At 43.4% G+C, this 27,825-nt stretch overlaps 1 protein-coding gene across 10 annotated transcripts in view; it reads left to right on the top strand.

Moving 5' to 3' along the window:
• FRMD5 (FERM domain containing 5) overlaps window positions 1–27,825 on the top strand; it is a 368,823-nt gene that overhangs the window by 284,212 nt on the left and 56,786 nt on the right. The window lies entirely within an intron of this gene.

Genomic DNA, 27,825 nt, shown 5'->3' with positions numbered 1-27,825 from the left:
GCTATTCAATTTAGGACTCCTAATGCATGATTAATGTGTATTTAAACAGTCACTGCCTAATCGGACTCCTTCACCTGTAGGACACTGGGGAGTACACAAAGCCGACTTACGAAAAACACCATTGGCATATGTGAAATGATCCAACAACTCTGGTGTTGTACAAGGAATGAACATTTTCAGGCTCATATGGTGCCCATCTAATCCTGTAGTTTCTACCTAGCAGGATTTTCAGAGACTGGCTTCTAGAACCATTTGTTTAAATCAGTATTTTTTTGAGCATCTATCAGGTAAGACTCCGTGAGTTTCAGAAAGGGGAACTGGGTGTAAGTCCTACCTGAGGGAGCTTACAATTTAGTAGGAAGTAGAATATGTTTGTGAACTATTATATCTCTAGGTAGAGTTATGTGGGCCCTGAGACTGATTTTTAAAATGAATGGAAAGCCCATCCCATTGTGAAGAGGAGCCCATGTGGCCAGTGAGCACAGATGGTAGTGGATGAGACTGAGGGGAAGGAATGGAGTAAGAAGCTTATGATTACTGCTAGGGATGTGAGGGAACCTTGCAGGGGCTTTTCATGGCCCTTCCCAGTCATCCACACAGCCCACCAAAGTGGTAAACTTGGGAACTTGGGTACCTGCAGTGCCCCCATTGGTGACCCTTGCTGAGTTCTTTCCCTGTAGGCTTTGCCTGCTAACCATACAGTCCTACATCCTGGTTGGTGCATCATTTGGCCTGTATGTCTGTGAAGCAGGAGAAGTGTCCCATGAAGAGGTCCCCAAATTCTAGATTCTTATTCACAAAAATATGATTTGAACCTAATGAACTGTGGACAGATGGCAAATAGGAAAGAGAAACTAAGGTGGTTCACTCTGAACATTTTGGTCATTTTCATTTTCATCTCATTTGCAACCCATCAAGTTCTTAGAAGATTTGCATGTGACTCATCACAGAATCTGAACCCTCTAAGTGGGTCATGCCTGAAAATGGATGAGGAGTTTTTCTCTGAGAGATGTTAGGGGACAGTACAGGCCTGTCCTTTTCAGAGAATTCTTAGAACTGGTTGGATATAAATAGAACCTGAAAAATGGGAACTTGGCTTTAAAGTATCTTATATAGAGTGAGGGAGTATTGGTATGTGTGTGTATTTATACATACTTTGGAAAAAATACACTCTCTTTATGGAAACTGCTCTAGAAGTTAGGCTTATAATTGCTACATGATTCTACCACCAAATTACTGAAATGTTCCCCGTAAGGAGGATTTGACATTTAATAGCAATTTTAATATAATGGAGTAAACATGTCAAAAATCCAAACAGATTTTTAATTCTTTAACTTATTCAGATTTGAATTTAGAAGAAAGGATGGTTTCAGGTAGATTTTTTTCTTCCCCCTTGCTTACAGATAATGGTGGGTGGCAGAAATGGACACTGAGGAGTGCTCCGGACTTCTACCACTATGTCCTAACAGTTTCCCAGGCAGCAGCCATATATTAGAGTACAATACATCTTCAATCCCTTTTATCCTTTCAACTTGGTTATTTTTTGTTATTTTGGAAAATGCCATATGGTGCAATGATTATATATTCAGGTTCTATAATTAAACTGCTTGGGTTCAATTCCCAGCTCAGTCACTTACTAAGCAAGTTTGCCTGCCTTCTTTGTGCTTTGATTTTCCCTTTTTTTAAATGGGCGGGATTATGGTACCTGTTTCATAAGGGTGTGGTGATGATTAAATAATACATGGACAGGCTGGTCACGGTGGCTCACTCCTGTAATCCCAGCACTTTGGGAGGCCAAGGCAGGTGGCTCATGAGGTCAGGAGCTTGAGACCATCCTGCCCAGCATGGTGAAACCCTGTCTCTACTAAAACACACACAAAAAAATTAGCCGGGCATGGTGGCATGCACCTGTAGTCCCAGCTATGGGGAGGCTGAGGCTTCTTCCCAGCTGCTAGTGGTTGCTGGCAATCCTTATCATTCCTTGCTTGTAACTACATCATTCTAATCTCTGCCTCTGTCTTCCCTCTGTGTGTCTATGTCTCTATGTGGCCTTCTTATAAGGAACCAATAATTGGATTTAGGGCCCACCCTAATCCAGTATGGCCTCATCTTAACTAATTACATCTGCAAAGACCTTATTTCCAAATAAGGTCTCATACTAAGGTTCTGTGTGAACATGAGTTTTGGGGGACACTATTCCACCCAGTACAGAGGTGAATTAAAAGTGTGATGGAATATCCAAGGTCTTACAGTTCTGGGCCTACTTCATCCTTAATATTAAAGTACTCTTTTGTGACCCAGTGCAGTGGTTCTCACCTGTAATCCCAACACTTTAGGAGACCAAGGCAGGAGGATCACTTGAGTCCAGAAGTTTGAACCAGTCTGGACAACATGGCAAAACCCCATCTCTACAAAAGGTATTAGCTGGGCCTGGGGGCACACATCTGTAGCCCTAGTTACTTGGGAGGCTGAGATGGGAGGTTCTCTTGAGCCCAGGAGGCAGAGATTACAGTGAGCCAAGATGGCACCACTGCACTGCAGCCTGGTAACAGAGACCCTGTCTCAAAAACAAAAAGTATTCTCTTTTATGGAGCATTATTATTCATAACAGTGTATTGTGTGTTATGATTAATACTTAATTATTCATGACTCATTTATATTTTTGACTCCTATATGTTGTCACTGGTAGTAACAAGAATTTCATTTCACCATAAACATTTAAAATTAAGATATCACTAAGTACTAATCCCCACCTTCTCCCTGTCTCTCCCTACCTTTCATTGTTCCAGGTGAGTAAGGTTAAATGCATTTTTGGGGAGAAGAGGGTTATAAAACCCTCCACACAAAATCTGTTTTCTAAACCAAAGCCAATCCATTAAGCAAACCTAAATTTGGATTGTCAAAGTCTCATAGACTCTGAAAAGCAAGTTGTTAAAACTCAAAATGATTTTCAGTGTTGCTGCATTTGGAAATGCTTGCTTCTCAGCAGTAGCCCTTGTATTAGATTGCTCTAGGAGAGGGAGGGGGAAAATGTCTGAGGGACTCTTGTCTTTGAGGACATAATTTCAGACATTGGTTGAAATTCCATATTCTTGACCTTCATACATTCTTTAATTATGAATTCCTAGCAGTTGTAATTTGTAAAAAGCATATGGACAGATCCCCTAATGACAGATTACAGATTAACTTAAAGTATTTAATTCAACTCAGAAGAACCAGAGATGAAATATCTTCTCCCTTCTTCTCCCTCCACCCCTATACAGGCAAGCCTGGCTTTTTCTAACAATATCTTTAAGTTAGAGAACATGCAAATGAAGCTTTGGGGATTTAACTAAAAATGAAAACATTTTGCAGCTGTCATGGCTAATTTGACAATAAACATGAGCATCAGTAATTCTCTTAATATATTTCTTTAATAAGAATCTTAGAGGTAAGAAAATATTGCCGCCAAAGGCTCCTACTGATGGGTTACATCTTAAGATATATTTCTTGTCTGGAATTGATTCTCTTTGGTATGAAAATGATCACCAATATACAACTTGAAGTTAGTGTTTAGGCTCAGCTGAGCTCACAGGAGCACCCCATTAGTTTTCTGTGCAGAATTAGTTTTAGTTCTGCTGGTCAGTTTGAGAAAAGAACACTTAGAATGGTGTTTGTTAGACATAATTTATTATTTTTATTTTTACAGCTTTTATGCTGACAAGATTTACTTTTTAAGTGGCCACTATATTTCAAGAAGTGGACATACCAGGAGGAGTAAGACAAAGTCCCTGTTCCACCCACCCAGCTCTCCATGACAACATCTAGATAATTACATCATATTGAGAAGCAGATACAACATATTGACAGGGTTGTGCCTAGAATGCTGTGGAAGCTCAGAAAAGACCATCTAAAACTTGCTTTAAAGAAATGTACAAGAAGCCAGGCATGGTGGAGCACACTCACCTGTAGTCCTAGCTACTCAAGAAGCTGAGTGGCAGGATCACATGAGCCCAGGAGTTCATGGCCTCAGTGACCTATGATTGGTCACTACAACCCAACATGCTCAACAGAGTGATCCTCACACCTCAGCCCCCTGGGTAGCTGGGACTACAGGCACATGTCACCACACCTGGCTAATTTTTTTGGTTGGGTTTTTTTTTTTTTTTTCAGAGTCTTACTCTGTCACTAGGCTTGAGTGCAGGGGCGCAATCTTGGCTCACTGCAACCTCCGCCTCCCGGGTTCAAGCAATTCTCCTGCCTCAGCCTCCTGAGTAGCTTGGACTACAGGTGTACCCCACCACACCCAGCTAATTTTTGTATTTTTAGTAGAGACGAGGTCTCACCATGTTGGTCAGGCTGGTTTTGATCTCTTGACCTCATGATCTGCCTGCCTTGGCCTCCCAAAGTGCCAGGATTACAGGCATGAGCCACCACGCCCAGCCAATTTTTTGTATTTTTTCTAGAGACAGGGTTTCATCATGTTGCTCAGGCTGGTCTCCAACCATTAGGCTAAAGCAATCAGCTTCTTGGCCTCTGGTAGTGCTGAGATTACAGGTGTGAGCTCCTCTGCCCAGCACAAACATGATTTCTGTGCTTTGATAATTGACTTCAACCTTGGTACCTATAAGAAGATAATGTATTCTAGCAGACTTGTTTTTAACATAGGATTTATCAAAAATGTGCTCTAAAAATAAATTAATGCAATAGCTGATCTAAGAAATCTTAATTATTTCCTTAACTAATTCAGTAGTTGGAGCCCTGAAAGAATTAATGGCCCATTTGCCAAAGTCATTGTGCTAATACTCGATTTAAAGATAGCTTTTCAACCTGTTCTCTGTTGAACTGAACAGAAATTGTGGAACTGCTGAACTGAAATTCAATTGTGGAAATTGTCCTCCATTCGTAATTCTCATTCACACCCGTCTTCAAATTGGTCACTTAAATACTGTTTATTCTGCCACCTAAATATTTTTTTTTAATTTTTATCCTCATTGACCTTACCTTGTTGCCTGTTATAGCTTACCTGGATTGTTACAGTGATTTCCGAGCTAGTCCTAAGCGTGGTATACATGGCCCTCTACCACCTAGTCCTTGTTTACCTCTCCATATTGATCTCCTGCAACAGTCGTCCTTGTACCAGGGCAGTTACTTGAAATTCCTAGAACATTCCCTAGACATGATAGTCTCATTCCCACTAGACTACCCCTGTAACTTTGTACATACCTTTGTTACAACACCTATCATCCCATTGTAATTTGGGAGATATTCTTCCCTACCCAAAATTTTCTAATTAATGGATAGTCGAGGGAATCATTCTGTCATTCCTCATCTCAGGAGTCTCCCCGGGCAGGATGTGGGCACAGGAAATAGGGCCCCATTACTTTCTTAGAGTGCTGTAATGACTTGAATGCACTGAGGAGGCTGCTGCAGAAACTGTTCATTGACTGCATCTTGCACAGTTTGATGTCATGTGCTTTTCTAAGCATCTTTTTGTTTTTTGTCATTTTTTTGTTTTGAGACGGAGTTTCACTGTCACCCAGGCTCTGGAGTGTCTGGAGTGTAGTGGCGCAATCTCGGCTCACCGCAACTCCACCTCCCAGGTTCAAGTGATTCTCCTACCTCGTCCTCCCCTAGTAGCTGGGATTACAGGCACCTGCTACCATACCCAGTTGGCGTATTGTGTTTTTAGTAGAGACGGGGTTTCACCATGTTTGGCAGGTTGGTCTCGAACTCCCAACCTAAGGTGATCTGCCCGCCTTGGCCTCCCAAAGTGCTGGGTTTATAGGCATGAGCCACCACGCCCAGCCACTTTTCTAAGCCTCTTTGACAAATTAATAAGAGTACCCCAGTCTGGCACAGTCACTCACACCTGTAATCCCAGCACTTTGAGAGGCTGAAGTAGGTGGATTACTTGAACCCAGGAGTTTGAGACCAGCCTGAGCAGCAAGCTTAAACCCCATCTGTACAAAAAAGAAAAACAAAATACAAACAGCTGGGCCTGGTGGCACAAACCTGTAGTCACAGCTACCCAGGAGGCTGTGGTGGGAGGATCGATTGGTGTCAGGAGTTCAAGGCTGCAGTGAGCCATGATTGCACCACCACACTCCAGCCTGGGTGACAGAGTGAGAGACCCTAAGTCAAAAAAATAAATATAAATACATACATACATACATTAATTAATTAATTAATTAATTAAAAAGAGCACCCCGGAGAAAACTATAAGACACTCTACCTGGGGAGAAAAACCCACAGGCCAAAAAAACCCAGCTATTTTTAAAAATTAGCTGGACATGGTGGTTCACACTTGTAATCCCAGCTACTTGGAAAGCTGAGGCAGGAGAATTGCTTCAACCTCGGAGACAGAGGTTGCACTGAACTGAGATTGTGCCACTGCACTCCAGCCTGGGTGACAGAGTGAGACTCTGCCTCCAAAAATTAAATAAATAAATAAATAAATAAATACTCAATCTATTAAGGATGAGTGTGGTGTCAAGAAAAAAAAATCTAAAAAAAAGAAACCTGGCTTTAAATGCTGCTCATTTTTTACTTCATAATCTTCAAATATTGTTGGCTGTTACTGGTTTCTGTTAAATTTTGAGGCTTTCCCTCTGTGTGTGCTTTCTTGGAGAGGCCCAGCCTCTATACTGTTTTCAATAGGAGTGGTGTTCTGGTTGAAGCAGGCCAATAGTGTCCAGGTCTAAGGAATCCAAAGAGTTCAGAAAAGAATTCAAGCAATGGGCTGTATATATGTACATAGCTTCCAATTTATAAATATAGTCATAGGACTGTAAAGCCAACCCAAACCCGCATAGAAGGATGGAGACGTAGGTTGCTTCTCCAGCAACCATACGAGAAAATCAAAAAATGAGAGTTGAGTCTTTGGAAAGAATGTGAGCTTTGGAGCAAGGCAGTGTGGATTTGAGTCTCACGTACTAGTTGTGTTGTCTTAGACATGTCATTTAACCTCACTAAGCCTTTGTTTCTCTTTATAAAGTGGGGTTAATAGAAACGTTCTAATGCTAACTTATTGTTAGCATTAGAGATAATGTTTGTAGAATGCTTTGCACATGGTAGGCTCTTAGGAAATGGTAGTTATGATTTAGGGTTTCTGCCAAGAGTTGTGTGATGGACGCTAATGCTCCACCCAGGTCCCTACTAAGGGTCCTGTTGGCAGTGGTCAACATTCAGTAACTGCTCAAGAGAAGTTTATAAAAGGCTTGGCCAACTTGGCTTAACTTGAAACAATTCTAAAGGGCCATTATAGCTCCAGAGCTCCCCATGGTCCCAACAAATCAACACTAGCCCCATGTGACAGGTCAGCTTCTCCCTCTGCTCACTCCAGCCTTCTCCCCCTCTCTTCCATGGATGTTGTTCCCAAGAGGACTTCTTTTTTTTTTTTTTTTTTTTTTTTTCTTTTTGAGACAGTGTCTGACTCTGTCACCCAGGCTGGAGTGCAGAGTGCAATCTCGGCTCATTGCAACCTCCGCCTCCTGGGTTCAAGTGATTCTCCTGCCTCAGCCTCCCTAGTAGCTGGAACTACAGGCATGTGCTACCACACCCAGCTAATTTTTGTATTTTTAGTAGAGATGGGGTTTTGTCATGTTGGCCAGGCTGGTCTGGAACTGCTGACCTCAAGTTATCTGCCTGCCTCAGCTTCCCAAAGTGCTGGGATAACAGGCGTGAGCCTCCACACCTGGCTGAAGAGCACTTAATAAATATCCTGCATGCTAGACTCTGTCCTAGAGTTTACTTCCTAAGGAATCTGACCTCTGACAAATGATAAGGCAGGTAGCCAATTCTGTGTTATCATTTATCACCCATTGATATGAGGTGCTGAAGCCCAATGATCCTGTGACATCTTGGCTAGGTATCAGGATGTATTTTAGAAAGACAGGCAAAGCATCAGAAAAACTGTAAAGAGAAAATCTTAGAACTGTTGCACTTCCCTATAGAAAGGCATTTGATAATTTCCAAAAGTTAAAAACATCCTAAATCCTGCTCCACATGAGCCCAAGAGCATGGAAATATTTTTTAGCATCAGTTTCCTAAAAATAACTTGGCTATGAGGTTCACATCAATATAATTAAGCAAATGTAATGATTACTCTTTTCCAGTATTGAGCTTTTAATTCCCTTTCCAACAAGGACCCGGTTAGTGACCTTCCTGGAAGCAAAGCCGTTTTACTTTTCCGTGACTGTGTCGTTTGCATAAGAAATTACTTTAGAACCAGGCTGCATTGTCAGCATCTTTCTGGAGTTTGGGCTGGGAGCCCCTTGTCTCACTCAGCTTCTTTCCCTTCCCTCCCCTCCCAAGTACAGCCTATGTAGTTAGAATCAGCAAACTAGATAAAAGGATGTACCCAGCAAACCAATCCTGAAGTGAATGACTTGAGTTAAGTTAGACTCTGATTTGGACAGGACTACCATCTCCAGGAATACCTTTACCTCAGTTGATCCTCTGTTTTTTCCTACACTGATCTCACTGGGCATTAGGAGTTGAGACCAGACGCGGTGGCCCACGCCTGTAATCCCAGCACTTTGGGAGGCTTAGGTGGGCAGATCACAAGATCAAGAGATCAAGACCATCCTGGCCAACATGGTGAAACCTGGTCTCTACTAAAATAAAAAAAATTGGCAGGGTGTGGTGGCACATGCCTGTAGTCCCAGCTACGCAGGAGGCTGAGGCAGGGGAATCAGTTGAACCTGGGCGACAGAGGTTGCAATGAGTTAAGACTGCACCACTGCACTCCAGTGGCGTGTAGAGCAAGACTCTCTAAAAAAAAAAAACAAGGAGTTGAAGACTCAGGAAAGAGGAGCTTATCAGGTAAGATAATCGATTGCTAATTAGCCCTGTCATAGTCATTTAGTAATTAATGAACTAATACTTCGTGGCCGGGTGTGGTGTCTCATGCATGTAATCCCAGCATGTTGGAAGGCCAAAGCAGGAGGAACCCTTGAGCCTAGGAGTTCAAGACCAGCCTGGACAACATAGGAAGACCCCCATCTCTTCAGAAACTTTAAAAATCAACTGGGTGTGGTGGTACATGCCTCTGGTCCCAGCTATTCCTAGGCTGAGGGAGGAGGATCACTTGAGGCAAGGTCAAGGCTGCAGTGAGCAGTGATTGCGCCACTGCACTCCAGCCTGAGCTTGAGCAACAGAGCAAGACCCTGTCTCAAAACAAAAACAAAAACCCACAAATACTTCTCCAGGATTATGTACAAGATACAGGGCTGTGAACCATAAAGGGACACCATGCTTCCGTCTTTCCCAGTAATGGAGAGGAGAGTGGACCTAACATGGGAAGGTTAGCATTTGGACAGCTAAGGGGTACAGGCAGTGAATACCATGAGATCAGAGAAAAGATGGCTTTTCCCAAGTCACTTTTTCAGATATGTCTAAACTGCGTGTCTCTACAACCTTGAGATAGGTCAGGTAGTGCCTTGCTCAAATGATGCCTTCTGTAGATAAACATTGAATTGAGTGTTGTTCCCAATGGTTTTCCATCTACTTTTTGGCCTTCAAATAACACAATATTCAGTTGGCAGCAGATGCTAGATTTTTTCAGCAGTAATATCCCAGCCAGTGTTGCTGTGCAGCCCTCAGCGGACTCTCGGTCTCATGTTTGCAACCTTGCTGTGCAGAGGCACAGAAGATGACAGGATATGCCAGAGGATTCAGGGAGCCTGCTGGGCTCAAGGTTTCTGCCTCACCTCCACTCACCCCAACTCTTCTGATGAAAAACTGAAGAAGGAGCAGTCACACACTTCCAGAAAACTTGCCTCCTCCATTTGCTCTCTCCATCACACCACAAAGCCTGGACCACGGTTCTTCCTGATGCGCTGGGGACCTCATTATTCCCACCCTAATCCCAGTGCACATTAAGAAATACATTTCCAAGCCCAATAATTATTTATTTTATTTTTATTTATTTGTTTGAGACTAAGTTTTACTCCTCTTGTCCAGGCTGGGGTGCAGTGGCACAATCTCAGCTCACTGCAACCTTTGTCTCTCAGGTTCAAGCAGTTCTTCTGCCTCAGCCACTGGAGTAGTTGGGATTACAGGATTAGCTGCACCACACCTGGCTAATTTTTTGTGTATATTTTTAATAGAGATGGCATTTCACCGTTCAGGCCAGGCTAGTCTCAGACTCCTGATCTCAGATGATCCGCCCTCCTTGGCCTCCCAAAGTGCTGGGATTACAGGTGCGAGCCATCATGCCCAGCCCCAAGAATTATTTATAGACCAAGAGATGTATGTTGCTGCTCAACCACTGAAATATCACATCTGGGAGTACCCTCAGGAAACTAACAAGTTGAGAGACCCAATGGTACTTGTCTCAAAGCACATTCACAGATTCTACCTCAGTCAAGGTTCAGAGGCTCTGCCTCTGGTTAAGTGAGATGAGGTTGGAAGGGACTTTATCAGCCACTTTCCATCTCTGTCAGTCCCTATCCCTTCTTTATCTGGACATTTGAAGAGTTCTCAATCTTACATACAAGATCGTACAGATAAACCTTTATTTCCCACCCTCACCCCAGCCAGACTGTCACCCGTAAGATCCTTGCATAGCCCCACTGCTGCCTGGGTTATAGTCTAAGAAATGGTGGGCCTGGGAAGAACAGAGGCTGGTATTAGCCTCAGGATCCACTCTGAGGAGATTTTGCAACAATCCTCATTTTATGAGGCTGCAGGCATGCATTAGGTGATCTAATGGGACTTTTCCATCGCTTACAGTGGAATGTAAAATGACCAGACTGTAGCAGGATAATAGTTTCACATAATGGTGCTCACTGTGTCAGGGCTGCTAGAGGCAGTTTCTAAAATTGAATGGATTCTGTTTAGTTACTCTTTCCATTTACTTTGAGCAATGGCCCTGAGTTTTTTAGATTAATTAGACTAGTGATACACATCTACCTTGTTAAAGCTACCCGATTACCCTTTTTAAAGAAAAAAAACTTTTTAAAATCCTTGTTTAGGAGAAGATGGACCTGGGATGTGATTACTTTGATTGACTAATAACAGAATCAGAGAATTTTGATCACATAAGGGGACATGAGATTATTTTCAGATAGAGAAACTGAGGCCCAGAAAGGGAAAATGACCTGCCCAAGAGATCATAATCAGAATATGCCTTTTCTTACTCTCATCACTTCCCTCCTTCCCCAAACTCCCTGCCAAAGCTAAACAAAGAAGACTTGCCTCCTTGGCATGGAACTACATGCTCAGAGTATATATCCTATACCAACCCCAGCCCCTCCATGGAGAGGCAGCTGGATCCTCTCCCAGGAAAAAGAGAGAAAGGAGAAGGCTGGTCATGACAGCCAAGACAGAATTCTGACTAAGGAGCCTCAAGGAGCACAGATGTAGACAGGAGACAGCAGGTTGAGGGCTTGGGCACCTTCAAGCCCTGCCTCCTAGACAAGTGAGCCCATAGGTCAGGATAGGACATGTTCTGAAACAGACTCCCTGTCATTAACAGCAGATCTGGGGGTGAGAAGGGGAATTATTTCCCTGGATTGAGTTTGATGAGAACTGCTGGCTTTCCTGTCTGATGATCTAGTTCATAGCAAAAGTGCAGTGAGTTTGCTAGTTAGCCATTGAAAATAATTGGTAATTGGGGATTCGAACTTTCAAGCCAGGATTGGGTAGCTGCCCACTGTTATGAAAGGCAGAATTTGAAAACCTGGCAGGAAAGAGCAGCATTTCTCTGGAGTATTTAACTCACAGCCTAATGCTCTGAAGCTGGTACTCTTGGTATATGAAAATGGGAAGGTTAATGGAAGTGAGGTTTGTGCTGACAGAGTTGGACTGTGACAGAGGTCAAATATCTGCTTCTCTTTCCCTTGTCCCTGTAGTCTTGGCTTTAAGAGCTGCAAGACCGACAGATGCCAGTAATCCCCAGTTCAGCAACAGCAGCATCACCTAGGAAATTGTTAGAAAAGCAAATTCTCAGGCCGAGTGTGGTGGCTGACACCTGTAATCCCAGCATGTTGGGAGGCAAAGGCGGGTGAATCATGAGGTCAGGAGTTCGAGACCAGCCTGGCCAACACAGTGAAACCCTGTCTCTACTAAAAATACAAAAATTAGCCAGGTGCCTGTAATCCCAGCTACTTGGGAGGCTGAGGCAGGAGAATCTCTTGAACCCGGGAGGCAGAGGTTGCAGTGACCCAAGACCATTGCACTCCAGCCTGGGTGACAGAGTGAGACCCCATCTCAAAAAAAAAAAATGCGAATTCTTAGGCCCCACAGCAGACCTATGAACTAGAAACTCTAGGGGCGGGCCCCAGCAATCTTTTCTTTAACAAGCCCTCCAGGTGATTCTGATGTGGACTCAGCTGTGAGAACCACTGGTCCAAAATATGGTATGGTTCCTAATTTGCTGTTTATTAAGGAAAGGCTGCCTTCTAAGTGAGTTAGCTATCTGCCTCCTCTCTCTTGCCTCCCTCTTCTCTTCTCTTCTCTCCTCTTCTCCTCCATCACTGGGACAGCCACTACTGGAAGATTTGGTAGGTTTGTCCTACTGCTTTGCTAAGCCTCAGTATTTGTATAAGAAACTGTCTTTCTGGAAGAAGAGAAGATGGCGCTGTAGGAGCAACTCAGGATTGCAGCTCCCAGTGAAAGCACAGAGGGTGAGTGGACACCGCATTTCCAGATGGATCTTTATTGCCCACAGACCAGGAGATTCCCAGGTGTAGGAGCCCCACGGGTCGCCAGCGCGTCTGTTTCCGCCAGCACGGCTGTTTCGGCTGGCGCCGCAGCGCAGCGGCACTCTGTACAAAATACACTGGTCTGCTTGCCGTGTTAAACTGGCAATTGAAGATCTGGGAAGGCAGATTAGCACATTCATCTGATTAAATGGGACATAAACATAAAGCCAGGCCAGGAGATTCCTGGGCAGCAACGTTGTTTCAGCCAGCGCAGTGGGTCACCGTACAAGACATCACACAGATCCTGGCGCCCTTTCAGCAGGTGACTGGAACACCTGGGAGAGAGTCAACAGTTCAACTTAAAAAAAGAAAAGAGGGCTCTGAGGCAGGGAGCCAGGTGATCAGGCTCGGTGGGTCCCACCCCCACAAAAACAAACAACAAGAACAAAAAACTGCAATTGGAAACGCTCGGGGTTGAGACTTTCACGGCAAGCACAGCTGAACCCAGGACAGTGCAGCTTGGTGGGGGAGGGGTGTCTGTCATTACCGAGGCACTCCACCCCTCCAGAGATACTCTGCCATTGCTGATGCAGCCTGCCATTGCCTAGGCAACCCACCAAAACGGAGAGAGTCCACTATTAGAGGCGGGCCACCATCGCCACAGCAGTTCTAACCACACCCATATAAACAGGACTGCAGGGAACTACACACAGCAGCAGGGCAGAGCCCACGGCAGCAGGGCGCGGTATAGCCTGCAGTATAGCCTCTGCAGGCAGGCAGTGACTAGACTGCCTCTTTGCTGGGCAGGAAAATGCAACGGATACTCATAAATAAAGCCCTAATTCCCCGGGACAGAGCACCTGAGGAAAAAAAGGGGTTTTATGAGTTCTGCTGCAGCAGACCTAAACGTACCTGCCTAGCAGCTCTGAGTGAACAACGGAGCTCATAGCTCAGCACTTCAGCTCCTATAAAGTACAGACTGTCTCCTCAGGCAGCTCCCTGACCCCCGTATATCCAAAGAGTCACCTCACAAATGACTGATCAGATTGACATTTGGCAGGCATCATTCTGGGACAAAGATAGCAGAAGAAGAAACTGGCAGCATCCCTCACTGTTCCGCAGCTGCTACAGGTGTTCCCCAGGCAAGTAGGGCCTGGAGTGGACCTTAGCAGTCCTACAGCAGAGGGGCCAGACTGTTAGAAGGAAAACTAAGAAACATAAATACTTCATCATCAATAATCCGGATGTCCACTCAGAGACCCACTTGGAAAATCAGCAACTACTCAGATAGCAGGTGGGTAAATTCACAAAGATGGGAAGAAACCAGCACAAAAAGGAGGAAAACACCCGAAACCAGAACTCCTCGCCTCCTACAAGGGACCACAACTCCTCACCAGCAAGGGAACAAAGCTGGACGGAGAATGAGTGTGATGAAATGACAGAATCAGACTTCAGAAGGTGGGCAATGAGAAACTTCCGTGAGCTAAAAGAACACGTTCTAACTCAATGCAAAGAAACTAAGAACCTTGAAAAAAGATTTGAGGAAGTGATAACAAGAATGGACAACTTAGAGAGGAATATGAGTGAATTGATGTAGCTGAAAAACACAACACAAGAACTTCGTGAAGCATGCACAAGTTTCAACAGCCGAATTGACCAAGCCAAAGAAAGGATATCAGGGGTCGAAGATCAACTCAATGAAATAAAACGAGAAGGCAAGATTAGAGAAAAAAGCACAAAAGGGAATGAACAAAGTCTCCAAGAAATGTGGGACTATATGAAGAGATCTAATCTATGTTTGATAGGTGTACCTGAATGTGACGAAGAGAATGAATCCAAGCTTGAAAATACTCTAAAGGATATTATCCAGGAAAATTTCCCCAACCTAGCAAGGCAGGCCAATATTCAAGTCCAGGAAATACAGAGAACACCACAAAGATATTCCTCAAGAAGAGCAACCCCAAGGCACATAATCATCAGATTCAAAAGGGTTGAAATGAAATGAAGGAGAAAATGCTAAGGGCAGCCATAGAGAAAGGTCGGGTCACCCACAAAGGGAAGCCCATCAGACTCACAGCAGATCTCTCGGCAGAAACCCTACAAGCCAGAAAAGAGTGGGGGCCAATATTCAACATCCTTAAAGAAAAGAACTTTCAACCCAGAATTTCATATCCAGCCAAACTGAGCTTCATAAGTGAAGGAAAATAAAGTCCTTTGCGAACAAGCAAGTACTCAGAGATTTTGTCACCACCAGGCCTGCTTTACAAGAGCTCCTGAAAGAGGCACTACACATAGAAAGGAACAACCAGTACCAGCCATTCCAAAAACATACCAAATGCTAAAGAGCATCAACAAAATGAAGAATCTGCATCAACTAACGGGCAAAACAGCCAGTTAGCATCAAAATGGCAATATCAAATTCACACATAACAATATTAACCCTAAATGTAAATGGGCTAAATGCACCAATCAAAAGACACAGACTGGCAAATTGGATAAAAAGCCAAAACTCATCATTGTATCCAGGAAACCCATCTCACAAGCAGGGACACACAAAGGCTCAAAATAAAGGGATGGAGGAAGATTTACCAAGCAAATTGAGAGCAAAAAAAAGCAGGAGTTGCAATTCTCATCTCTGATAAAATATACTTTAAAACAACAAAGATCAAAAGAGACAAAGAAGGTCATTACATAATGGTAAAAGGATCGATACAACAAGAAGAGCTAACGATCCTAAATATATATGGACCCAATACAGGAGCACCCAGATATATAAGGCAAGTTCATAACGACTTACAAAGAGACTTAGACTCCCACACAATAATAGTGGGAGTCTTTAACACTCCACTGTCAATATTAGACAGATTGACCAGACAGAAAATTAACAAGGATAACCAGGACTTGAACTCAGACCTGGAACAAGCAAACCTGATAGACATCTACAGAACTCTCCACCCCAAATCCACAGAATATACATTCTTCTCAGCACCACATCACACCTACTCTAAAATTGACCACATAATTGGAAGTAAAGCACTCCTCAGCAAATGCAAAAGAACTGAAATCATAACAAACAGTCTCTCAGACCACAGTGCAATCAAGTTAGAACTCAGAATTCAGAAACTAACTCAGAACCGCACAGCTTCATGGAAACTGAACAACTGGCTCTTGAATGTTGACTGGATAAACAATGAAATAAAGGCAGAAATAAAGAAGTTCTTCGAAACCAATGAGAACAAAGACACAACATACCAGAATCTCTGGGACACATTTAAAGCAGTCTCTAGAGGAACATGTATAGCAATAAGTGCCCACATGAGAAGAGTGGAGAGATCCAAAATTGACACCCTGTTGTCAAAATTGAAAGAGCTAAAGGAGCAAGATCAAAACAACTCAAAACCTAGCAGAAGACAAGAAATTACTAAGATCGGAGCAGAACTGAAGGAGATAGAGACACGAAGAACCCTTCAAAAATCAATAAATCCAAGAGCTGGTTTTTTGAAAAGATCAAAATATACAGATGCCTAGCCAGATTAATAAAAGAGAGGATAACCAAATAAATGCAATAAAAAACGATAAAGGGGAAATCACCACAGATTCCACAGAAATTCAAACCATCATACAAACAACTCTATGCACATAAACTAGTAAACCTGGAAGAAATGGATAAATTCCTGGACACTTGTGTCCTCCCAAGCCTAAACCAGGAGTAAGCCAAAACTATGAATAGACCAATAACAAGGTCTGAAGTTGAGGCAGCAATTAAGAACCTACCACACAAAAAAAGTCCAGGTCCAGATGGGTTCACAGCCGAATTCTACCAAACACACAAAGAGGAACTGTTACCATTCCTTCTGAAACTATTCCAAATAATCCAAAAAGAGGGAGTCCTTCCCAAATCATTTTATGAGACCAACAACATCCTGATACCAAAACCCAGCAGAGACTCAACAAGAAAAGAAAACTTCAGGCCAATATCCATGATGAACATAGATGCAAAAATCTTCATTAAAATACTGGCAAGCCGATTGCAACAGCACATCAAAAAGCTTATCCACCATGGTCAAGTAGGATTCATCCCGGGGATGCAAGGCTGCTTCAACATACGCAAGTCTATAAACGTAATTCATCACATAAACAGAACCAAAAACAAAAACCACATGATTATCTCAATTGACGCAGAGAAGGCCTTTGACAAAATTCAACAGCCCTTTATGCTAAATACCCTCAATAAACTCAGTATTGATGTAACATATCTCAAAGTAATAAAAGCTATTTATGACAAACCAACAGCCAATATCATACTGAATGGGCAAAAACTGGAAGCATTCCGTTTGAAATCTGGCACTAGACAAGGATGCCCTCTCTCACCACTCCTATTCAATATAGTACTGGAAGTTCTAGCCAGAGCAATCAGGCAAGAAAAAGAAATAAAGGGTATTCAAATAGGAAAGGAGGAAGCCAAATTGTCTCTATTTGCAGACGACAGGATAGTATATCTAGAAGACCCTATTGTCTCAGCCCAAAAACTCCTGAAACTGGTAAGCAACTTCAGCAAAATCTCAGGATACAAAATCAATGTGCAAAAATCACAAGCATTCCTATACACCAATAACAGACTTAAAGAAAGCCAAATCAAGAACGAACTGCCATTCACAATTGCTACAAAGAGAATAAAATACCTAGGAATACAACTAACAAGGAACATAAAGGATGTCTTCAAGGAGAACTACAAACCACTGCTCAACGAAATATTGAGAGGACACAAACAGATGGAGAAACATTCCATGTTCATGGTTAGGAAAAATCAGTATTGTGAAAATGGCCATACTGCCCAAAGTAATTTACAGACTCAATGCTATTCCCATCAAGCTACTAATGACCTTCTTCACAGAACTGGGAAAAACTACCTTAAACTTCATATGGAACCAAAAGAGAGCCCACGTAGCCAAGTCAATTCTAAGCAAAAAGAACACAGCGGGAGGCATCACACTACTAGACTTCAAACTATATTACAAGGCTACAGTAATCAAAAAAGCATGGTACTGGTACCAAAACAGAGATATAGACCAATGGAACAGAACAGAGGCATCGGAGGCAACACAACGTATCTACTACCATACAATCTTTGATAAACCTGACAAAAACAAGCAATGGGGAAAGGATTCCCTGTTTAATAAATGGTGTTGGGAAAACTGGCTAGTCATGTGCAGGAAGCAGAAACTGGACTTCTTCCTGACACCTTACACTAAAATTAACTCCAGATAGATTAAAGACTTAAACATAAGACCTCGCACCATACAATCCCTAGAAGAAAATCTAGGCAAAACCATTTAGGACATAGGAGTAGGCAAGGACTTCATGAACAAAACACCAAAAGCATTGGCAACAAAAGCCAAAATAGACAAATGGGACCTAATCAAATTCCACAGCTCTGCATGGCAAAAGAAACAGTCGTTAGAGTGAATCGGCAACCAAAAGAATGGGAAAAAAATTTTGCAGTTTACCCATCTGACAAAGGGCTGATATCCAGAATTTACAAAGAACTCAAACAGATTTACAAGAAAAAACAAGCCCGTTCAAAAATGGGCAAAGGATATGAACAGACACTTTACAAAAGAAGACATACAGGAGGCCAACAAATGTATGAAAAAATGCTCATTATCACTGGTCATCAGAGCAATGCAAATCAAAACTATATTGAGATACCATCTCTCACCAGTTAGAATAGCGATCATTAAAAAATCTGGAGACAACAGATGCTGGAGAGGATGTGGAGAAATAGGAACAGTTTTATTTAATTGGTGGGAGTATGAATTAGTTCAACCATTGTGGAAGACAGTGTGGAGATTCTTCAAGGACCTAGAAATAGAAATTTGATTTGACCCAGCAATCCCATTACTAGGTATATATCCAAAGGTCTATAAATCGTTCTACTATAAGGACACATGCACATGAATGTTCATTGCAGCACTGTTTACAATAGCAAAGACCTGGAACCAACCCAAATGCCCATCGATGATAGACTGGACTGGGAAAATGTGGCACATATACACCATGGAATATTATGCAGCAATCAAAAACGATGAGTTCGTGTCCTTTGTGGGGACATGGATCAATCTGGAGAACGTCATTCTCAGCAAACTTACCCAAGAACAGAAAATCAAATTCCGCATGTTCTCACTCATAGGCGGGTGATGAACAATGAGAACACATGGACACAAGGAGGGGAGCATTACACACTGGGGTCTACTGGACGGAATAGGGGAGGGACAGCACAGTTGGGGGGGATTTGGGGAGGGATAGGATGGGGAGAAATACCAGATGTGGATGAAGGGGAGGAAGGCAGCAAATTGCACTGCCACGTGTGTACGTATGCAACTATCTTGCATGTTCTGCACATGTACCCCAAAACCTGAAATGCAATAAAAAAATCAATATAGGTTAAAAACTATTAAATAAAAAAAAGAAAGAAAGAAACGGTCTTTCCACCCATCTGTCTGGCTCTGGGCTCCAGCTGTCTCACTCCTCCTCTCCTAGGACTCAGTATTGTTGTTCCAGTGAAGTTGTTTGTACTTAGTGCTGGGAAGGGAGGCTTAAACCTGGCTTTTGTTCCACTAGTGGGGCCACAGATCAAGGCAGGCCATGGAACTCTTCTTCAAAGTTCTGCTTGGTGTGACAAGGGGCTTTCAGGGGAGGCCCTCATTGTCCTCAGGAGAAGCAGTGAAAATGACCTGTCTGGTCCTGGGATAGGATGCCAGCAACTGTGTGTGACTGGGCATGCTCTGGGGAACTTGGGGCTTCAGTCAGAGATCTGTGGGCCCTACTTGCCCATCCCTCACTACTTTATCTGTCAATATCCTGTTGTGCAGTCCCCTAGGGAATGCGAGGGGGACAAGTCTAATGCTGCAGGTAGCTCCTGGAACCTCTTCTGTTTTTTTGAGAGAGATCAGAGCACTAAGTTAATTTCTTGAAATATATTTTGCCAAATGCTTTTTTCTTTTTATTCTAATTAAAGCCAAGGCATTAAAAGATATGGTGTCTGTTGGAATTGTGTCATATCTCATTCCCCTTACTCAACTCCTCCTTTCTAGGGAGCATGTCAGGAGCCTGTTACAGAAGTTCTGCCTTTGTCTCTGTGGTACTGACTAGAAGCTGCTAGGCTTCTGAGGGGATTTGGTTTGTTTGCACATATTTCATAATGTGTACTCTTCTGATCTGATGAGGAAAAAGCCTTTGGGTAAGAACAAGATGCAGTTTTGTACTTTAAGGGCCACTTTGGGCATGTTTCCAAAATGGTAGCCACTCTCATATCTTGGGGACACTACAAGGTAGACATGTAGCCAAGAACCATTCATGCATTCTTGTCCAGAGAGGAGAGGCTTCTGTTCCCTGAGTGCATTGACTCATTGCTGAGGCCTTCTGTGTTCAAGTCCTTCCATCCTGGAGGAAGAAGAGGTCACAAGAGGCTGAGGAAGATGGCAGGAAAACTCACAGGGTTTTTATGCATATTGTGTGTCTTGTTTTTAGCCCCACAATAATCCTTAGAGAGATGTTTATATCTTAACTCCGTTTTATAGATAAGGAAGCTGAAGCTTGGGTAGATTAAGGAGTGGGTCTGAGATCACAAGCTGAGAAGTAGCAGATCAGGGCCTTGACTTTAACTCTAGTTAGTGCTTGTTCTCAAAACCTTTGCCTTCCCAGAGCTCCTCCCCTTTCTCCTCCCTGTGCCTCAACTTCTAAGGAACATGAGTAACCTGTTGAAGAGAGTTGAAAAGGAAAATGCACTCAGAACTCAACGATCCTGACCTGTTTACTAATGAAATATGTCTACCTCAGGATCCATCACATATGTTGGCCCTGGCCAGTAAGCAAATTTTTTGGGAAGACGAGGGGAATAGAGTTAAGAGGACCAGAGAGTTTTTCATGTGACTCCTGACCCTGGCCACCCAAGATACTCCCCAGAAATTCCCAGATTTGCCAAGCATGCATTTGTCCTTTGCAAGAAAAAAAAAAAAAAAAAACAATAAAATGAGTTGTCAACTGTCCTTAGGGTTGGAGCAAGGGAACTCAGTCTTTCCCCAAATTCTGAATTTTCTTTACAAGTTATTTAAAGCAGCATTGTATGAGAAATGCAGCTGTATTAGAGAATGTATGTGTGTTGGTGGCGAGGTGGGGCAGGGCGGGGCGGCGGGGTATGTGTGAAAGAGAGAAAGTGAGGAGGGAGAGAGAGAGAGACAGAAAGACAGACAGACGGGGAATAGAGAAAGAGAATATGAGCTTCACAAATACAAAGTAATGAGTTTTTTCTAACAAGCCTGGCTGAGTTTCCAGTAATTCTGCAGCTGTGACATGACTAGTCCACTGAGATATTCAGCACTGGTTGGAAAAATACAACTAAAATTTATTCAATCAATAGCAAGATGCAGTGATGCTTTTAAGAGTCACCTTACTTGTAAAAGTGGCTTCACCAAAGATAGGAAAGATGAATGAGTTGTCTGCTTTTCTTCAGACATGGCTCTGTTTTTCACAGAATACAAAGATTTCATATAGAAATGAGACACCTTGTCTCTTGAAGCATCACCATTGATATCTCAATAAGACTAGTGCTCTCGTTAACCCTGCTCTTACAAGCTGTAGTACAGCAGGTTTGAAGTTCTGCTCAGAGGGTCTTAATTGCCCTTGTTGAGTCTGCTTTGGGCCATCTGTGCTGACAGAACACTTAGTCCTCCCTCCCATGACATTTCCTTGCACACGATGACCTCCATGTTCCAGATTGAATGTGATTTCCCTGCCCCACGTGCACGTCCTGCGTGCCACACTATGTGGTGATGAGCTAAACTGTTAGTTCTCTGACCCAAGTGAGGACTGCCATCAAGGTTCCCTGCAGCACTACACCTGGCATCTGACCCTAGAGATATCTGTGTGGCATCATGAAAACCACTCCAGCTCTCAATTTGCATGTAGAAGGTGTTGTTGGAGCAAAGAAGTTGCTGTATTTAAGGATTTGGCAAGAACAGTGGCTAAGAAGCACTGATCCTCTCTCTTTCTGAGCTCTGATTTCCCTCCACTTTGGGGCCTGGCCACTCCTCCAGGAGCCACATGGGTTACCTGGCCCTGCAGCAGCTTCCTGGCACTGTGGTCTGGATACCAAGAGCCTGCGTGGGCCCCATTCTTCCCCGCCTGATGGCTGAGTTCTGAGAATAGGAAACAGAGGGGAGTACCTGGGTAGGGCTGAGCCGTGGCCTTGCCACATTTGTGGTGACCTGGTACTCAAGACAGTATGGCTTACAGATGGACGTCTCTACATTCCCCTGGAATGAGCTTTCTTTTTTTGAGACAGAGTCTTGTCTGTCACCCAGGCTGGAGTGCAGTGGCGCAATCTCGGCTCACTGCAACCTCTGCCTACCGGATTCAAGCAATTCTCCTACCTCAGCCTCCAAGTACTGGGATTACAGGCATGAGCCACCACACCCAGCTAATTTTTGTATTTTTAGTAGAGGTGCAGTTTCTCCATGTTGGCTAGGCTGGTCTTGAACTCCTGACCTCAGGTAATCCACCCACCTCAGCCTCCCAAAGTGCTGGGATTACAGGCCTGAGACACTGCGCCTGGCTGGAATGAGCATTCTTAATTCTCCCAGAGTGAGCTGGCTGCTCTTCTAGCTGCAACCTCAGCAGTTCCTGGAACGATTTCGTTGGTTTACAGCTAAGCAGGAAAAGTGGGCTCCTGTGTCAGGAGCTCAGCAGGGGTTCCCTCCCTTCAAAAAAAGTGTAAAGAAGGTGCTGAGGTTAGGAAATCTGGGGTCTTGCTGTTAATGCTTGTGCCCCACACCCTCCGTCTGCCTCAGAAAGCTGGGCTGGGTGTAGTATGTGACCACAGAGGCAGGGACTGCACCCCAGAAATTGATTCACACTTTTCTGCTTAGCTTACTAATGCCATGGCCCTGAGAAGATGAGCTAATGTGGCTGCTCCTCTGTAACATTAAAGTGCTTTTACACAGCATCTGCTTTGGAACCTGGCAGACATCAGCACACCATTCATGCCCTCACGCCACTGATAAGGAAGGCAAGGAAGTCTTTGGCCTATAAGAAATCTAAATATAAAGTTAAGCTAGAATGCAAGCTGAGATGCCATCCCATCCCACCAGGGGATGACTGTTCCTTCCCTGGCGGGCTTCCACGGACAACTCATTCAACTCTTGCCCTTCCTCCAGGATGCCTAATCTTGGTGTAGCTTTCTTCCATCTCTGGACTCTTGTACTTTGGGCTATAGGTGCCCATTTTCTGTAATCCCTCCAATTTACCCCTGCCTTCTCTAAGGGCCCCTGAAACCAAGGCCAGCTACCCTTTAACAGATTGTAAACTAAGATCATAGCATGTGGCCAGGAGGAAGATGGAATCACTCTTGCCCTCTTCCAGACTCACTTTGTTTGCACTTGCTTGTGAGGTACTTGTGTGCCTCACAAGTAAGCAGGATTGAATGAAATGGAGTCTAATGAGTGAAGCTTTCTGCATGTTGGCTTCTCTCATCAGGATGCTAAATGCCAGAGGGCCTGGGATTAACCTCATCCATGATGGGTTAAAATAAAGCTTCCCTCCTGCCCATGGGTACTGATGATTAGACAGAAAATGCAATTAACCATGAATAGTTTAGGTCACTGGCCCAAGCTTGCTTACTGCTTGCTGCCTCTATCCCTTCCCTAAATAATAGGCAAACCATAGAGAACCAGAACCAGGTGTTCCAGGAAGGAACAAAAATAGGAATTATCCCACCCTCAGAGCTGCACAGTGATTCCAAGAGGCTCATGAATCATTCTATGCACCATATAGAGAGAATAAATGGGTTGTACCTATATGCACTAGTATTTTCAAATATGTTTAGGTACTGTGTGGTTCATAAAATATAAATTTATTTTTCAAATGAGTGCTTAATAAGTTATTCTGACCCAATAATGTCTTTGGAAAGAGAATAACTTCACAAGTTTAGCTGCAGAGTGAGGATTTGGGTGCTCTGCTTCCGCTCACTTGTCTGAAGATAAACGTCCTCAGGCTTGGAGCTCTGACTTTGTGACTAAACAGTAATCACCTGTCAGCTCAAGTGCCTGTTTCTCCAGTATAATCAATGGCACGACATTCAATGCACAACACTCAGTTTAGCCACAATGCAGGCAACTGCAGGCAAAGGGAGGGGAAGATGGTTTTGCCATGCCATCAAAAGACAAGACTGGCTGCCACAGAATATTCCAGAAACCCCTGGACTTAGGACTGGGAGACTATAGAAAGGGTATTCCAGGACACAGCTGGCATCAGGCAGTGCAAGGGGACCCACAATCCCAGGAAGCTGTAAAATTTCTGAAATCTTGCCCCTGCCATTGGCTTGTAGGGAGCCCATCATGATGGTTCAGCTGCATGCGACTTCACCCAGTGCTGCCTCAGGCCATTCCAACAGCCATAGATGTGAGTACCTCAAAGGAAGGGCTTTGTCTCAACCCTCTGTGAAAGGTGCCTCTGCAGCAGCATCACTCTAAGTTGATTCTACCTTTGCATATCTGCTAAGGATTTAAATTTCGTGGAATTCTGCTACAAGAAGGAAGTCTGTGTCTACCTCTTTCCTCATTCCCCTCACCCCTACCCCAGCCTTGAAGAAACAGCAAAGCAAGATGCTTCTCTTCATTAGTCTACAAGAGTCCTGTAGCTCAAAACAGTGTATCTACCACTGGTAACTGGTAAATGGTAACTTGAGGAAACTATGACTTCATGGTGGGGGAGCAAGAGGATTCACCAGGTACTGAGAAATAACCAGAAAAAGGTATTTTTTTAATGTAGCTATAGGGAATGGGTAATGGGATACATCCTTATTTCCTAACTACTCCAAGAGAAAAGCCATGCTTCCTTTTTCTTCCTGTGAAGTGGAAGAAATAAGAAGTTGGATCTACTTAGTTCAGGGTTCTTACCGGCTAAGACCCTTACAAGTGTATCTGAGCTCCCAGCCCATGAGAATGAGTAGTTTTATGGAAGGCAGGATTCTTATTAAAAGTCCATTTGATTTCCATCACAGAAGCATGTTTTCCCTCTAACTTTCTCTATCCCATTGCAATCTGGTTGTTGTATATATGGAAGCAAACTTCTTCAGCCCTTAAACCACACATCATATTGTAGTAGTGTTTGTGAAAAACATTTTTTCATAAAAAAATCCTCACACCAGCTGATCACAATGTAATAGCCAGCTTGGTGCAAAGTAAAATTTGTAGAGAAAACCAATGAAAATATGCTACTGTCTCTCACTCTTCCATTTCAGTTGCTCTGAGTGTAGGGTATCCTGCATGGGATAGAGTTGAATATGTTTCCTCTGCTTCCAGAGAACCTGAAATACCTGTTTAAGCTCTTCTCACTCTCTGGGCATCAGTGAAGAAGTAGTTAACAGGCCTTGCACAAAGAAAGTTGTGATGGAGTCCTTTGAAAGACCTGGTTTGTGGCCCACCACCCAGAAATCCCAGCATGATTCATAATGAGTCTCTGTCCTGGGAGTCACTCTTTCCTGTGAAAGACCAAAGATGGTGAAATAGGGCTGCGAGTTCAGGCTTATGTTGTGAGAGGGAGTGTGAGGCCAGCAGAAATGGTATCAGTAGGCTGGTGGGGTCCAGGCTCTTGATACCATTAAGAAGATAAGAATTCTGTCAAGGAATTCAAGGAAGAGTCAGAAAATAGTAAAAGTACAGAGATTTATTGCAAAGGGAAGAGTATACATTCAAGAAAAGGGAATGCAGGCATACATGAGAGAAAGTCACACAGTGGGGTTTGGGGTTTCTATCTTTATAGGTTTCTTTAACCAAGGGGTGGAATATTCATGCAAATTCTTGCAAAAAGTTAGAGATTTCTCATAACTGCAGTGGTACCTATTTTTAAAGCAAATATGGGTGGTCTTTGAACAGTCATGGTGCTGGTAGGTGTGTGATCTAGTATGTTAATGAGTTTATAATGAGGGCCTAGGAGAAACATAGGTCAAATCCAGCTGCACATTGGGTTCAGTAGGTCTTAGCTAGCATGGTCCATGTGCTGTTTTTCAGGGTCTTGTCAGCCCATAGCCTCTAGTCCTGTGAAAATGCTGTCCGGAATTTTTACTTTCCTGTGACCACCCTGTATTATTCCTGTCTCAGAAGAGGAGGGGTGTTGCCCACGTTGCCTCCTGTAGTTGAACTGTCTACTCATCCATTCTGCCAGCTCTTGCAAGGATAAACTTCTTAACATAACTGCCACGAGATAAGCATCCTGCCCTAGCTCTCCTTGGGTGTTATGGGATAAGCTAGCAGAAGGGGAAGAGATGAGGTGTAAACCTTTTGTGAAGGTCTTAAAAATATGCTCGTTCTTGTGGCAGGGCCAGGCCCTTCTGTAATTACCCATGGCCTTAGGCCTTGGCACAGGAGACATCTTTGGGTCTTATCATAAAACCTCAATTTGTGAGGCAAACGGGACACCCACTACATCGCAGAAATTCTTCATACAACCTCAATTTGTATGCAAAATTGGACATGGACCCACCAGAGATGGTCATCTGAATTAAGCTGCAGAGCCCACTGGGGACAGGCCCAGCGATGGATGCTGTGCAGGCTCCAGATGTTTTGACCGTTTCCTGCAAGTCATTCTCCTCCCACTTCATCCTTGGCACCCAGGCAGGTCTCTGAAGTAGAAGGTTATGGGGTTATAAATAGCCTAGCTTTTCACCATTTTGTGAAATCTTTTAACCAACCTTTTTCCTTGTATTCATTCAGTAATTTATTCAACAAATAATTATTGAGGACCTGCCTGCCGTGCATGAGGTCCTGTGCTAAGTTCAGGGGCTTCTGATCTCATGAAAATTACAGTGTAGAAAGGAAGCAGGCAGTAAATAAATAACTAAACAAATCAACAAGGTAATTACAGATTGATGTAAGTGCTGTGAAGGACATAAACGGTAAAATGAGAGGAGTATAGTGAGGAGAATGATTTGGGGTGAGTGCAGAGAGAAGTCAGGAGTCAGGCTATATAGGGCGTAGGAGGCTATGATCAGAGTTTTCATTTTATTCTGAGAGCAACAAGTATTAAGAGAAGTGAGTAACATAAAGATCATTGTATGTTCACTGCCACGTTGCTTGTAATAGCAAATTATAAACATATTTCATCAATATGGAACTGGCTAAATAATTTTAGGTTCATTGCAGTGACATGCAGCAGTTAAAAACTGTGAGGTATGTCTGTATATACTGCCATAGAAGGATTTGCAAGATACCCTAAGTGGGAGAAAAAAAAAGAGTTTAAAAATGTTACAAAATGTATTTTTAAAAGCGGAGATGTATATGTATGTAGCTTTGCCTGTGTATAAAACATCACATAAAGGATATACAAAAAGGGCTGGGCATGGTGACTCATGCCTGTAATCCCAACATTTTGGGAGGCCGAGGTGGTGGATCACCTGAGGTCAGGAGTTAGAGACCAGCCTGGCCCACATGGCAAAACCACATCTCTACTGAAAATACAAAAATTAGCTGGGTGTGGTGGTGCATGCCTATAATCCCAGCTACTTAGGAGGCTGAGGCAGGAGACTCGCTTGAACCCAGGAGGCAGAGGTTTCAGTGAGCCGAGACTATGCCACTGCACTCCAGCCTGGGTGACAGAATGAGACTCAATCTCAAAAAAACAAATGGATATTCAAGAAGCTGATAATTGTTACTTCTGGACAGAAGAACTGGGACACAGGGTGGCTAGGGTGGAAGGGATACTTAGTGTTCATAGTGTATCCTTTTGTATGTTTAAATATTGTACTATGTGCCTGATCACTTATTCAGCAAAAAAGAGATGATGTCTAAACTGTGTACACCCTCATTGCTGTGCAGAGAATGCACTGAAGAGGGCAAGAGCAGAAGCAGAGGATCAGTTAGAAGACTCTGGCAGTGGTCTTGTTGAGGGATGGTGGTAGCTTGACCTATAGTGTTGGTAATGGAGAGGGGGAAGTTGGTGGATTCAAGATTTACTTCAGAGGCTCAGCCACCTGGGCCTGGTGTAATTATTGCTGTATTACACACTGATATTCCCTATGTTTACAGTTTAAGAAAGCTTTATGCATTTGAGATGGGAACTGGGCTTACCAGTCTCTAACCTGACTTCTCTGACATCTTTGTGGTAGGCAGGGTTCTTGGACTCCTTCCAGGTGCTAAAAGCC

Source organism: Callithrix jacchus, chromosome 8, assembly GCF_049354715.1.
Source record: "Callithrix jacchus isolate 240 chromosome 8, calJac240_pri, whole genome shotgun sequence".
NCBI classification, from domain to species: Eukaryota; Metazoa; Chordata; class Mammalia; order Primates; family Cebidae; genus Callithrix; species Callithrix jacchus.
Note: the sequence above shows the minus strand (reverse complement) of the source record. Positions and strands in the feature narration are given on the sequence as shown.